Below are 14,448 nucleotides of genomic sequence, written 5' to 3'. Positions count from 1 at the left end.
TCACTCTCCTGAGGCTGACACAGAAAGATAAAGACCGAATGTTCAATGACTGCAATCAAAACCCAGGACCATTCGCTTCCAGGTTTTGTGCTGCAATGATTTCAGACCACTTGCTATTGGCTTGGCATGAGGCAGCCCTCCCCAGAAACCGTCTGCAAAGGCTTTCCGAGTACCTCCAGGAGAGCGTCATGGAGATGTCCCTGGAGGATTCCTGCTCCATCCCCAGACCCGTTAACAGACTTTTCCATTAGCTGTACTGCTGCGAATGCATCCCAATTGTTCCAGGCAAATCAAACATTAAACACAATTGCTTTTAACCCCTGTAGTGTTGTTACAAATGTACACTCACCAGAGGTGCCTTCTCCACTGTCAGAGTCCGGGAACAATAGGCCTTGGGAGGGTATTGGCTCCAGGGTGAGGAAAAGGTCCTGGCTGCCGGGGAGAATAGATTCTTCACTTGCCTACTGCACATTCTCCTCCTCCTCCTCCACAAAATTCTCATCCATGTTGTGTGAGGCTGCCACCTTGCAGGTGTCCATGGAGAGTGTTGGGGTACTGGTAGGGTCCCCCCTAGAATGGCATGCAGCTGGTGATAGAAGCGGCATGTCTGGGACTCTGACCCGGAGTGACCATTTGCCTTCTTTGTCTTTAGGTAGGCTTTCCTGAGCTCCTTAATTTTCATACAGCACTGCTGTGCATCCCTGGTGTAGCCTCTTTCCACCATGCTCTGTGCGATTTTGGCATATATATCAGCATTTCTTCTCCTGGATCGGAGTTCTGCCTGCACAGATTCTTCTCCCCATACTGCAATCAGATCCAGTGTCTCCCTTTCACTGCATGCTGGAGCTCATTTGCGATTCTGGGACTGCATGGTCACCTGTTCTGCTGAGCTCACCACACTGACCAAACAGGAAATGAAATTCAAAAGTTCCCGGTGCTTTTCTCATATACCTAGCTAGTGCATCAGAGTTTAAAGTGCTGTCCAGAGCGGTCACATTGGAGCACTCTGGGATAGCTCCCAGGGGCCAATACCTTTGAATTGCACAGCGCTGTATCTACACTACCCCAAATTCAACCCAGAAAGGTCGATTTTAGAGCTACTCCCCTCGTCGGGGAGAAGTACAGCAGTTGATTTTAAGAGCCCTTTAGGTTGGCAGAACAGGGTTGGTTGTGTAGACGCATTAATTATAAGATTGACTTTAATGCGGCTAAATTCGACCTAACCTCATAGTGTAGACCAGGCCTAAAAGAAAGGTTAACTAGAGTTACCAGACATAATATTTTCAATCATAGGACTAACTTCATCCAAGTCCTGTAAAAACAGTAAGATCAAAGCTCTGAGGTATTTAAATATTATGTTGTGTTCCATTTTGCAGTCCAAGAAAGGTTTACTACTCCAACACCTACCACTGGGCTTATACTCCTAAATATTCCATCCAACTACAGGTGGTTGGGAATTTTTTCAGCAAAAACTTTTTTGTTGTAGTTGTTGGACAATGCAAATTCATCAAAACCAAACTTATCAGTTGATGAAACTTTTTCTGAGAAGTTTCTCAAGTCTAGTGTAGAATTCTGGCCAGAAGAGGAGACAGAGAAGCCCCAGAATAGTAGTTAGTCTAGTGATTAGAATGCTTGTCTTGACTGGGATGTATGAGTCCCAAGTTCAAGTCTCTACTTAGCCTAATTTTCATAACAGACTTGAACTTGGGTCTTCCACATCCAACATGAGTGCTATAACCACCAGCTGTTCTGGAGTAACTCTTTCAGATTTATTGGGGGTAGAGGAAACACCAAAGGTCTTGGTTAGTCTGAATGTAGAACTTGAAAATTTGTGTGGGAGGGGAAAACCGTTTCCTCCCCATCTCTACTTGAAGCACAATTCTAGCTCAGACTTCAGTCCTTTCTAATACACAGTGTACTTTGCTGTTCTGGGGAAATGCTTCATACAATGTTGCCATCCACAACTCACAAATATAAGTTGGTCATGCCTATAAACTATCCAATTTTGCCTTGGATAACAGTGTTTGTAGCATTCCCTATACTTCCCTGTACTCAGAACTTCACTTAATATAGGGAATACTACACATATATTCTCTGTAACATTGTTTAGTTATCTAAAGGAAAACTAGATATGTTTTAGCATGATTATTGTACTCCAAGATTCTGCAAAGTTGCTCTCTACTTCTCAGAAGTGCTACAGGACCACATGTGAGGCGAGACAACTAGAAAATATCCAGAAACAATCACACAGGGCACAGATATGATGTTGAATATGGGACTACTCTACTTTTTATGTAATTGCTGCAGCCTTTTGCTCAATCTACCTTTTTTTCATATTCTAAATGTTAGCCATGAGATTTACTGTTTTCCTTCTAACAGGGAAGTGATTAATCCCCTTGCTGCAGAATTTGTTGGATGCCAAATTCCAGGCTGTAAATTCCATTGGTTACCCACTAGAAATTCAGGTACTAAGATGTGTCACACATTTCTTTGTATATTTATTCCAACCAGACTTTAAAACCAAATCAATAAAACTAAGCTACATAGCTTATCTATTTCATAATTAGTAATTAAAAACCCCTCAAAGATATACAGCACAAGTACAAAGCAAATGAAGAAAATAAATACTATTGTGATAGTAGTAAAATAGGTAAACAGAAAAACAATTGCTTGTTGTATCGTAAATCCCACACATGGCAGCTTTCTTTAGATATTAAAAGACTTTATTCGGGCAACACACAAATGTCTTCAATGGTTCTGCAGTTGCACTCCCACTTCATGCAGTTCCCAATAAGGAGCAGACCAAAAGGAGACAGCCATGCATTTCCTTGTTTTATGATGGCAGGGGAGGGATAGCTCAGTGGTTTGAGCATTGGCCTGCTAAACCTGGTGTTGTGAGTTCAATCCTTGAGGGGGCCATTTAGGGATCTGGGGCAAAAATTGGGGATTGGTCCTGCTTTGAGCAGGGGGTTGACTAGATGACCTCCTGAGGGTGCCTTCCTAACCCTGATATTCTATGATCTTCCTACTCCCCTTATTGGCTGATTTATTCCACGCATTGTAACACCAGTATAAACTGAAATTCAAAAAGTCAAAGCCCTCCCTGAAGTGAAATGTATGGCTAGATCCTGCAATCCTTACTCGAGCAATGAGCCATATACTTCAACAGGAGTTCACCTGATTCAAGACTGCAAAACATGGCTTTGGATCATTAAACTTTATTATGGCAAATTATTTTTAAAAAATACTAGCCTTTGTGTATTAACTGGGAGAAATCTTTATCTGTGAATACATTAGCTCTTGCTATTACTGATGTGAATGAACTCTCACCAGGTACACTGCTGGACAAAGCTCCAAGAAACGACATTGAAACAGGAGAAAGATTTGGAAGTCCGTTTGCAATCTCTCTGGATCTGTGTTCCCATCTGCATCCAAGGAAGGTTTACTGCTTCAACTTTTAGCCCTGGGCTTGTACTCCTAAATAGTCCTGCTAATTAATGCTGGATGGGAATTTCTTGAGCGAATGTTTTTTCATCAGTATTGATTCTTCAAAATCAAAATGTTCATTGGAATGTATTGGTTTTAACAATGCTCCAATAATTTGACTGACACAAATCACACATCCTTAAAAACTGAAGTTGATTGGGTGTCAAGCATCACTCGTGCTTACTCTTCACTTCTGGAGAATTAATTTCCAAAGGCCCCCTTTGGGATGAATGTTTCTTCACTAGATTTTCTGCGGTGCTTATTTGTGATTGGAGTGCTATCCTAAAGACACAGCTCTCCCTGGAAATCCTTTGAAAGGAATCTTGGGAAACATTACGATGTCTATTTCCCTCTGGTAAATGTTAGCCTTTTCATGATAGATGTTTAGTAACCTGATACTGAGCTGCCATGACAGACTGTGACACACTGTACCCACAAAGGTACATTAAATTAATACAGTACACTCTCCCAAAGATATTGCAGGAAATTGCCATATCTGTCACAAGTCTGAGTTAGATTTGAGTCACATATAAAGGAAAACTCTTGTTCTTTATTCGACCCTTTGCACTCCTTAAGTTTCCCAAAAACTGAAAATGGAGGCCAAAATGTAATAAGCCAAACCTCAGCCTGAGCTCAAATGTAGTCACTTTCAGTCTCTCATTCCTGGGTCCCTGACAGAAATCCCTGCTCCTGGGCAAGCTTACTATTCTCAGTGGGAGTTGAGCTCACTTGCAGGTCTTTGATGGGTCTAATTACTTCCAGTCCCCGGCAGAGTTTCTCAGTTCCAGCTACAGGGTGCTGGCAGAGAGCAGACACCCAGAGCCTCTGTCAGGGCTGTAGTGTCTAATGCCCTCCCCCACAACAAAGCGGGTGGGGTAGGGAAGGCTAATCACTGTAGGGAAGGCTAATCACTGTCTCAGGCTAGACTAGGCTAGCGGCTACTGGGTTTCCTGACAAACTCTTCTCCACACCCACACTGTGCCTAGTTTTGACTTTTTAAGCTCCCCTTCTCGAGGTACAGCATGATCTGCAGATACACCTAATTGGCCCTGCCTGAGTGCAGAGAAAAAAATGACAAGGAGTTCTTGTGGCATCTTAGAGACTAACAAATTTATTTGGGCATAAATTTTCATGGGCTATAACCCACTTCATCAGATGCATGGAGTGAAAAATACAGTAGGCAGGTATAAATATACAGTACAGGGAAAGATGGGAGTTGCCTTACCAAGTGGGGGGTCAGTGCTAATGAAGCCAATTCAATTAGGGTGGATGTAGCCCGTTCCCAACAGTTGACAAGAAGGTGTGAGTATCAACAGAGGGAAAATTATTTTTGGAGTGACCCAGCCACTCTCAGTCTTTATTCAGGCCTAATTTGATGGTGTCAAGTTTGAAAATTGGTTCCAGTTCTGCAGTTTCTCATTGAAGTCTCTTTTTGGAGCTTTTTTGTTGAAGAATGGCCACTTTTAAGTCAATTATTGAGTGTCCAGGGAGATTAAAGTGCTCTCCTACAGGTTTTTGAATGTTACAGTTCTTGATGTCTGATTTGTGTCCATTTATTCTTTTTCATAGAGACTGTCCATTTTGGCTAATGTACATGACAGAGGGGCACTGCTGGCACATGATGGCATATATCACATCAGTAGATGTGCAGCTGAATGAGCCCCTGATGGTGTGGATGATGTGGTTAGGTCCTATGATGGTGTCCCTTGAATAGCTATGCGGACAAAATTGGCAATGGGGTGCAGAGATGCTCCTTTGGTTTACTGTCAGTGGGATGGAGGCATGTCCCATCACAGAGGCCTGCATGTTAAAACCTGCCCATCTTTCTGCTTTTACATTTTTATAATTCAGAGACCCATCAACATGTGAAACTGCCATGGAAACACTTGAAAACCAGGTATGTATACATACAGATGACCATTTAAACAGCTAACTAGTCATTTGGGCACACAAATTTCTGACTTGGTGCTATCAGGAAGCTGTGGGGACCTGCATGAAAACCTCCTACGCTTACTTTTACCAGCTTAGGTTAAAACTGCCCCCAAGGTACAAATTAATTTTACCCTTTGCCCTTGGATTTCCACTGCCACCACCAAACTTTATCTGGGTTCCTCAAAAAATGGAGTTTGGACACATCATCCCCCCCAAAATCCTCCCAAACCTTGCACCCCACTTCCTGGGGAAGGTTTGGTAAAAATCCTCACCAATTTGCATAGGTGACCACAGACCCAAACCCTTGGATCTTAGAACAATGAAAAAGCATTCAGTTTTCTTACAAGAAGACTTTTAATAGAATTAAAGGAATCACCTCTGTAAAATCAGGATGGTAGATACCTTACAGGGTAATTAGATTCAAAACATAGAGAATCCCTCTAGGCAAAACCTTAAGTTACAAAAAAGACACACAGACAGGAATATTCATTCTATTCAGCACAGCTATTCTCAGCCATTTAAAGAAATCATAATCTAACACATACCTAGCTAGATTACTTACTAAATTCTAAGACTCCATTCCTGTTCTGTCTCCGGCAAAAGCATCATACAGACAGACACAGACCCTTTGTTTTTCTCCCTCCTCCCAGCTTTTGAAAGTATCTTGTCTCCTCATTGGTCATTTTGGTCAGGTGCCAGCGAGGTTACCTTTAGCTTCTTAACCCTTTACAGGTGAGAGGATTTTTCTTCTGGCCAGGAGGGATTTTAAAGGGGTTTACCTTTCCCTTTATATTTATGACACCATTTAAACAGCTAACTAGCCATTTGGGCACACAAATTTCTGACTTGGAGGTGCTATCAGGAAGCTGTGTGGAAAAATGTATGCATTTTTGAAAACTTAGGGTTCAACATTTAGTCCTGAATGTCTACTTGTGAGGTTTGGTAGGGCTGACATGGCATTACAAGATTATCTATTACCTTTGTAATTTTTTTCCAGAACTCTTTCCTATTGACATCAAATACCTTCAAAGTCAGTCATTAACATATTTGTGTAGAAATGAAGCCTGACTGAGGAATCTTCACATCTTCACTTTTAAGTTGCATTTGAAATCCAGACATCACTGTCTTTACCTGACATTCTCAGACATGAACATAAGGATGGTTGTACTGGGGGAGATTAATGGTCCGTCTAGCCTGGTATCCCATCTTCTGACAGTGGCCAATGCCAGGTGCTTCAGAGGGAATGAATAGAAGAGGTAATCATCAAGTGATCCATCCTCTGTTGCCCATTCCTAGCTTCTGGCATGAGAGAGAACCCTTCCTTATAAAACCTGGATGTCAGCTAGAAAAACCTCAACCTTTCAGAAGAGCAGATTGAAGTAATCTTTTTCACCCTGGATGACCTCCAAATTCTTTATGGTGCAGAGAGCTACTTTATTTAAAGGGAAAGATATTTAGAATGACCACTACTCACTCCATGCAAAACCCATCCCTTTGACTTAAATTTCCTACAATACCCCTCTGAAACACATCAGTATTCTACTATGTTCTCATAAACAAACTAAGGAAATACAACCTAGATGGAGCTACTATAAGATGGGTGCATAACTGGTTGGAAAACCATTCCCAGAGAGTAGTTATCAGTGGTTCACAGTCATGCTGGAAGGGCATAACGAGTGGGTCCTGCAGGGATCAGTTCTGGGTCTAGTTCTGTTCAATATCTTCATCAATGATTTAGATAATGGCATAGAGATTACACTTATAAAGTTTGTGGACGATACGAAGCTGGGAGGGGTTGCAAGTAGGATAGTATTATAATTCAAAATGATCTGGACAAACTGGAGAAATGGTCTGAAGTAAACAGGATGAAATTCAATAAGGACAAATGCAAAGTACTTCACTTAGGAAGGAACAATAGGTTGCACTCCTAGGAAGGAGTACTGCGGAAAGGGATCTGCGGGTCATAGTGGACCACAAGCTAAATATGAGTCAATAGTGTAACACTGTTGCAAAAAAAGTGAACATAATTCTGGGATGTATTAAGAGGAGTGCTGTAAGAAAGACACGAGAAGTAATTCTTCTGCTCTACTCCGCACTGATTAGGTCTCAGCTGGAGTATTATGTCCAGTTCTGAGTACCACATTTCAGGAAAGATGTGGAGAAATTGGAGAAAGTTCAGAGAAGAGCAACAAAAATTATTAAAGGTCTGGAAAACATGACCTATGAGAGAAGACTGAAAACAGTGGGTTTGTTTAGTCTGGAGAAGAGAAGGCTGAGAGGGAACATGATAACAGTTTTCAAGAACATAAAAGGTTGTTAAAAGGAGGAGGGAGAAAAAATGTTCTTCTTAACCTCTGGGGATAGGACAAGAAGCAATGGGCTTAAATTGCAGCAAGGGAGGTTTAGGTTGGACATTAGGAAAAACTTCCTAACTTTTAGAGTGGTTAAGCACTGGAATAAATTGATTAGGGAGGTTGTACAAGCTCCATTATTGGAGATTTTTAAGAGCAGGTTAAACAAACACCTGTTAAGGATGGTCTGGAGCAGTGGTTCTCAAAGCCGGTCCGCCACTTGTTCAGGAAAAGCCCCTGGCATGCCGGACTGGTTTGTTTACCTGCTGCGTCTGCAGGTTAGGCCGATCGCGGCTCCCACTGGCCGCGGTTCGCCGCTCCAGGCCAAGGGGGGCTGTGGGAAGGGCGGATAGCACATCCCTTGGCCAGTGGGAGCTGCAATCGGCCTAACCTGCAGATGCAACAGGTAAACAAACCAGTCCGGCGCGCCAGGGGCTTTCCCTGAACAAGCAGCGGACCGGCTTTGAGAACCACTGGTCTAGATAATACTTAGTCCTGTCATGAGTGCAGGGGACTGGACTAGATGACTTCTCAAGGTCTCTTCCAGTCCTATGATTATACCTTATACATTTATTTAAAACAAAATCTCTACAATGGATGGGATTTTCAAAAGCACTTAAGTGACTTAGGAGAGAAAGTGCCAATATAAGTCCATGGGACTTGTCTCCTGAGGGCTTGTCTATACACTGAGTTAGTGTGAAGAAAGCTGGGGTGCAAACCTAAAGCTCAGGAGCCTGCCACCCACTAACTAGCTATGGGGATCGGGCTACCATGCACTAAAAGTTCCATTGTGCGTTCCACTGCAGTAGGTCAAAGCACACTACACAGTAGAAGGGTCCACACAGTGACTTAGTGTGCAGCAAGCTAAAGCACTAGAGGTCAGAGGTGACTCATCACTTTTGACAGGTGAAACACAAATCACAAAATAGTTATCTGCATCCCTGTCCAAGGTGTAATTTAATAGCTATTATAATATGGTGAAGAAGAAGCAGGCAGACCCAGAAGCTGGAGCTACCATCATCAGTAGTGGGTCCTCTCACACACACACGGCGCCACCGTGACAGGCTGGAAGCTGGGGAGGTGCAGGGTTCAGGCCCCATACCGCCCCCTGAAAATGCCCTGCAGCCCAGACTTAACTGCTACAGTCCTGTCATGGCCACACCAAGCAGCGGTTACCCCAGCAATGCCCTTACAAAGTGACTCCGGGGTCAGGTAAATTGCCATGGTAACAAGGCAGCTTCTTGAGGCACTATTAGTTACACCTAAATCTGAGCATCTTATGTTCATTGAACTTTCCAGCATTGCATTTCACTACTGGAGAGAGTGAGCTGTGACTTTTAAATCAAATCATAATGTGTCCATATATCTGAATACATTTACCAATTAAATAAATAAGAATATGCAAAATATATTTTATAGCTTCTGGGAATTCTTGGTTAGGCTGTGCCTCACTTGTCTGACAAGCCATTCCTCCTGCAGGTTTATAGCCCAGCTCACTGTATAGACAAGCTCTCAGGAGTGAAAGTCCCATTGACTTTTATTGGAAGTTGTGCTCCTAAGTCACTTAAGTGCTCTTGAAAATCCCACCCAATAACTTTAAGCTTGTTCCTCTTCTCAGAGTTGGGAGAGAGAGAGATGGTTTTGTTTACTTCTTGTGGAAGGCACTTAGGTACCATGATGACAGACAAACATATAAAACCTGAACAGAAAAGGAAGAAAATGATCATGTTTTCTCCCCATTATCCCTCTTTTGCATCCTTCACCTTCAATATCCTGTGCTGTAGCAATTCCCCTTCTCTGCACTTACAGGATCCCTCTTTATAGACCATTCATTATGTTCCTAGCTTGTCCAGAGGGGGTTACCCTCCTTCGCATGTTATTCTGCTGTTTAAAATAAAAGCCTTCCTGATGAGACATTGTCTGTCTCAAAGTCAGAGACAAATAGAAACAGCTACTGCATCTCAGAGAGGGAGATCATGACAGAATGGCTTTGGGGGAGGTGAAGCTTTCATGATATCAGCTCCCCTATCTCATGTCCCTCATTACTTCTGCTGAACTGGTTTGAACAGAGACTATAAACTACTACTCATCTTGTCAGTGGCAGGCAGGTGAAGTGAAGGTTTCCTCATTCATAAGGGCTGATAGGTTTATGTTTGCAGATAATCAGACTTAATGAGGAGATTATGTTCAGCTTTGATAATTAGCCAAGTTTTAGTTAGTTTAATCATGCTTGTCCTTATTTATTTGTGAGACGAAGTTGCAGGAACCACCTCATCTTTTTAATTGTCTCAAAAATCCCCATAATTGTTTTGCATGTGATTCAGTTTATTAACAGACATATGGTCATAATAGAGAACTCACTCCAGTTGGTAAAGCCCTAAGCTAAACCCAAAATAATTTGATCATTTGTAAATCATTGTCACTTGAACGTTTTCTCAATATAGCTTAATTATGATTCAACACAGGGTAAAGCTTCTGGGAAAAGACCTCCATTAGAATGTACTTCCTGGGAAAAGAGGGAAATTGAGAGCTCTCAGCTAACATTGCATTTTATTATGCATATATAATTCTTCTGCACCACTGAACATCTGCTAATAAATTTGATTCAAGTTTCCATGATAGCTTTTACCCTCATTATTCAATCCCTGCATGAGTTTTCTATCAGTTGAGAATTCATGCCATTTACTTATTGCTAACATTTCTGATCCCATTAACAATTTAGCCAGTAAAGTCCTCAGATAAGTTAAAGATGTTTATAAAAACAAATCCTAGCTTAGATAGCAGAAAGAATTTCCATATTTTCCCTGAAAGCTAACTGACAGGTGGTCACCTTGGAAGTATGCTGCAGTAGCACAACCCAACATGTATTAGGAGTTTCTGATGCAGAAGGTGATCAAGAGCATCAGAAGCTATTACTTCTAACTCTGGGTTTTGTCAATCTTCTGCTCCTTAGTGCTTTCATATTTATAGATAAGCTTAAATCCAGATCAACTATAAAAGTTCCTTTGAATACCCATAGATCTGTCATATTGATTTGGAATTTGACTGTTACATATGATACCATTATTTAACATGTGGTTAGAGCACAAGGTTGCGGGGTCCAGATTCCTGAGATCCATTCTAAGCTCTGTCCATGACTCACCATCTGCCCTTAATTGAGACATTAAGGTCAAAATTTTCAGAAATGTTCACCTGTTTTGAATGGCTCTGTTTTGAAATGCCCAACTTCACACATCTGTCTTGAAGCACACAAAAAAATGTGGATACCTTTGAAAATTCTGGCCTTAACCTCTCTGTCTTTTAGTTTAACTATCTGTTTCATAATACTACTCATCTTTCTTGGGGAGCCATGAGAATTAATATTTTTTAAACAATCTGAAATTCTTGATGGAAGAGTCAAGTACAAAGTCGTAGTAGTGGTCGAGAATTATTAATAATAAAAGCAACATATAGCAGAAACAAGAATTTACTACAGCTCTAAATTACCCAAACTTCTCACTTAAAACAAAATCCATGGTGCAGAATATCACTCAGCACATGTGAGTTGGGGAAGGCAAAGGTGACTCTAAAGTTCTGCTTGGCTGCCTGCAGCTGCTTCAGGAATGGGTGAGATGGGCTAGTGCAGAGCTGGTTACACAGGTTATATGCCGATCTGGGACTGCCGTATACTGGGGAATCCCAGTTGACCACTTAAGGCAGATTTTCATCCTCTTTCTACCTGGAATGGAACAAAGGGGCATGAGCTCTATAAGCAGGCACATCTCGCTAGTGGCTTCACTCTCCTTCACAGATTCTGCAGCTTACATAGTAAGATGCCCTTGTGCCACGCTGACCAGTGGCAGATTGAACAGTCATCAAGGTCAGCAGATGTTGACCAGGCCTCATGAGGTCTGGGACACCTCTCCATCTCCCATCTGCCAGTGGCAGAGAAATAAAGCAATGGGCCCTGCTGAAGCTTTTTATTATGGGGCCCCACATATGTCCCACATTCAAATAAACTATCACTTCCCCCACTCACCCCCCACTCATGTCCTGCCTCCCTCCCCCGACTCCATGCCATGCCATGCCATCTGCTCCCTCTGGCCTGGGCCCTGCACCAGTGCTGCTGCCACTAGAGCCATCCCCACAGCTCCCACCAAAGCCAGAGCTGCTGTAGCAGGAGCCAGACCTGAGAATCATCACAGCAGCTGTCACCAGAGCTAGAGTCAGAGCGGCTAACAACAGCAGTGCGCCGATTCCTGCTCCCTGCATTTGAATTTGCCTGGGCAGTGAGAGGGAACAAGGGGCCTCCGACCAAACCGGAGGCTCTGCCATCGGCATTCTCACTAATCAGAATCCATGCCATAGCCACCATTGTGGAGGCCACTTGCCCATGCACATTCAAATGTGTGCAGTGAGGACCCCAACACTGCTCTTCCTAGAGGTTCCAGCAGGCTGCAAATAATGGTGACAGCAGTCTGCGCCTGGCATATGTACTGTGCCCAAGTCTGAGGGGGCCCAACAAGTTCGGGGGCCCCCGAGCAGCTGCACCCGCTATTCCTCTGCCACTGCCATCTCTCCCCCTGTCCCTTCTCAATTCTGGGGTCCCACCCTCACACATAACTAAGTCAGTCACCATGGCAAGGGCCCGCTTACTGCCTCAGGGTTGATGAAATTACATGGGCTGTATGTGTCCAACACTGCCCCTCGCCACTGCTTGAAGTCACGTAAGCCCTTTTGGACCCACGCGTTTAACTTTCGCCAATCCAACTTCAGCTCTGATGAAGCTTGGAAAGCCGAATGGCATTCACAAGAAGTCACAAACACCTCGTGAAAGACCCGATGCAGAAGATCCCTGACTTTGATCTCCTGCAAAGATCATGGGCAACTCTAAGCCTCAGCCACACAAATCATAGAATCATAGAATATCAGGGTTGGAAGGGACCTCAGGAGGTCATCTAGTCCAACCCCCTGCTCAAAGCAGGACCAATCCCCAATTAAATCATCCCAGCCAGGGCTTTGTCAAGCCTGACCTTAAAAACTTCTAAGGAAGGAGATTCTACTACCTCCCTAGGTAACGCATTCCAGTGTTTCACCACCCTCCTAGTGAAAAAGTTTTTCCTAATATCCAACCTAAACCTCCCCCACTGCAACTTGAGACCATTACTCCTTGTCCTGTCCTCTTCTACCACTGAGAATAGTCTAGAACCATCCTCTCTGGAACCACCTGTCAGGTAGTTGAAAGCAGCTATCAAATCCCCCCTCATTCTTCTCTTCTGCAGACTAAACAATCCCAGTTCCCTCAGCCTCTCCTCATAAGTCATGTGTTCCAGACCCCTAATCATTTTTGTTGCCCTTCACTGGACTCTCTCCAATTTATCCACATCCTTCTTGTAGTGTGTGGCCCAAAACTGGACACAGTACTCCAGATGAGGCCTCACCAATGTCGAATAGAGGGGAACGATCACGTCCCTCGATCTGCTCGCTATGCCCCTACTTATACATCCCAAAATGCCATTGGCCTTCTTGGCAACAAGGGCACACTGCTGACTCATATCCAGCTTCTCGTCCACTGTCACCCCTAGGTCCTTTTCCGCAGAACTGCTGCCTAGCCATTCGGTCCCTAGTCTGTAGCGGTGCATTGGGTTCTTCCGTCCTAAGTGCAGGACCCTGCACTTATCCTTATTGAACCTCATCAGATTTCTTTTGGCCCAATCCTCCAATTTGTCTAGGTCCCTCTGTATCCTATCCCTGCCCTCCAGCGTATCTACCACTCCTCCCAGTTTAGTATCATCCGCAAATTTGCTGAGAGTGTAATCCACACCATCCTCCAGATCATTTATGAAGATATTGAACAAAACCGGCCCCAGGACCGACCCCTGGGGCACTCCACTTGACACTGGCTGCCAACTAGACATGGAGCCATTGATCACTACCCGTTGAGCCCAACAATCTAGCCAACTTTCTACCCACCTTATAGTGCATTCATCCAGCCCATACTTCTTTAACTTGCTGACAAGAATACTGTGGGAGACCGTGTCAAAAGCTTTGCTAAAGCCAAGAAACAATACATCCACTGCTTTCCCTTCATCCACAGAACAAGTTATTTCATCATAGAAGGTGATTAGATTAGTCAGGCATGACCTTCCCTTGGTGAATCCATGCTGACTGTTCCTGATCACTTTCCTCTCATGTAAGTGCTTCAGGATTGATTCTTTGAGGACCTGCTCCATGATTTTTCCGGGGACTGAGGTGAGGCTGACTGGCCTGTAGTTCCCAGGATCCTCCTTCTTCCTTTTTTTAAAGATTGGCACTACATTAGCCTTTTTCCAGTCATCCGGGACTTCCCCCGTTCGCCACGAGTTTTCAAAGATAATGGCCAATGGCTCTGCAATCACAGCCGCCAATTCCTTTAGCACTCTCGGATGCAACTCGTCTGGCCCCATGGACTTGTGCACGTCCAGCTTTTCTAAATAGTCCCTAACCACCTCTTTCTCCACAGAGGGCTGGCCATCTACTCCCCATGCTGTGATGCCCAGCACAGCAGTCTGGGAGCTGACCTTGTTAGTGAAGACAGAGGCAAAAAAAGCATTGAGTACATTAGCTTTTTCCACATCCTCTGTCACTAGGTTGCCTCCCTCATTCAGTAAGGGGCCCACACTTTCCTTGGCTTTCTTCTTGTTGCCAACATACCTGAAGA

The sequence above is a fragment of the Natator depressus genome, chromosome 3, assembly GCF_965152275.1.
Source record: "Natator depressus isolate rNatDep1 chromosome 3, rNatDep2.hap1, whole genome shotgun sequence".
Lineage (NCBI taxonomy): Eukaryota > Metazoa > Chordata > Testudines > Cheloniidae > Natator > Natator depressus.
Note: the sequence above shows the minus strand (reverse complement) of the source record.